This window comes from Fukomys damarensis, unplaced genomic scaffold (assembly GCF_012274545.1).
Source record: "Fukomys damarensis isolate Sample0158 unplaced genomic scaffold, DMR_v1.0_HiC HiC_scaffold_7, whole genome shotgun sequence".
NCBI classification, from domain to species: domain Eukaryota; kingdom Metazoa; phylum Chordata; class Mammalia; order Rodentia; family Bathyergidae; genus Fukomys; species Fukomys damarensis.
This window is the reverse complement of record NW_022900919.1, coordinates 41,106,297-41,106,716: the sequence shown is the minus strand read 5'-3', so window position 1 is coordinate 41,106,716 and position 420 is coordinate 41,106,297. Positions and strand designations below refer to the sequence as shown.

The following is a 420-nucleotide window of genomic DNA, read 5'->3' as shown; positions in this document are numbered from 1 at the left end:
CGATTGGGGGTCCGTGCCCCGCCCTCCTGCGCCCCTCTGCCCATCCGCTCCTCCCTCCCGCCTCTTTGCCTTTATCCGCCCTACCGGGTCGCACCGTCCTCTCTCCTCTTTCTCTCGCTCTCCATCTCTCCCCACCCCTCTCCCCGCGCCTTTCTTCCTCCCTCCGGGGGCGGAGCTTCTCTCCTCCCTCCAGAACAATGCGGTAGCTGCGCGTCCCCTTTCGGCCCAAGGGTCCCCGCGCCCGCTGCCAGCGCTTTTTCTGGGCCGGGAAGGCGAGGAGGGCAGGAGCAAAGCGGGGGTGGGGTGAGAGTTGTCGCCTCTCGTCCCGGCTACCGTCCTCTCCGAGCTCCGCTCGGCTGGCGCTGTGACAGCCACTCCCAGGGAGCAATCTCGCTGCCCAGCGAGCCCACCTAGAGCTCG

The 420-nt window shown here is 68.6% G+C and overlaps 1 protein-coding gene across 3 annotated transcripts in view; it reads right to left on the bottom strand.

The window, feature by feature from the left end:
* Rassf2 (Ras association domain family member 2) overlaps window positions 1-123 on the bottom strand; it is a 39,092-nt gene extending 38,969 nt beyond the window's left edge. For 2 of the 3 annotated variants that reach the window (XM_033761200.1, XM_010607542.2), the window contains exon 1: window positions 85-123. The gene's annotated coding sequence lies outside the window, so the exon portion shown is untranslated. The remainder of the gene's footprint in view (window positions 1-84) is intronic. The other variant, XM_033761201.1, reaches the window with a different exon arrangement.
* Between the last annotated feature and the right edge of the window lie 297 nt (window positions 124-420).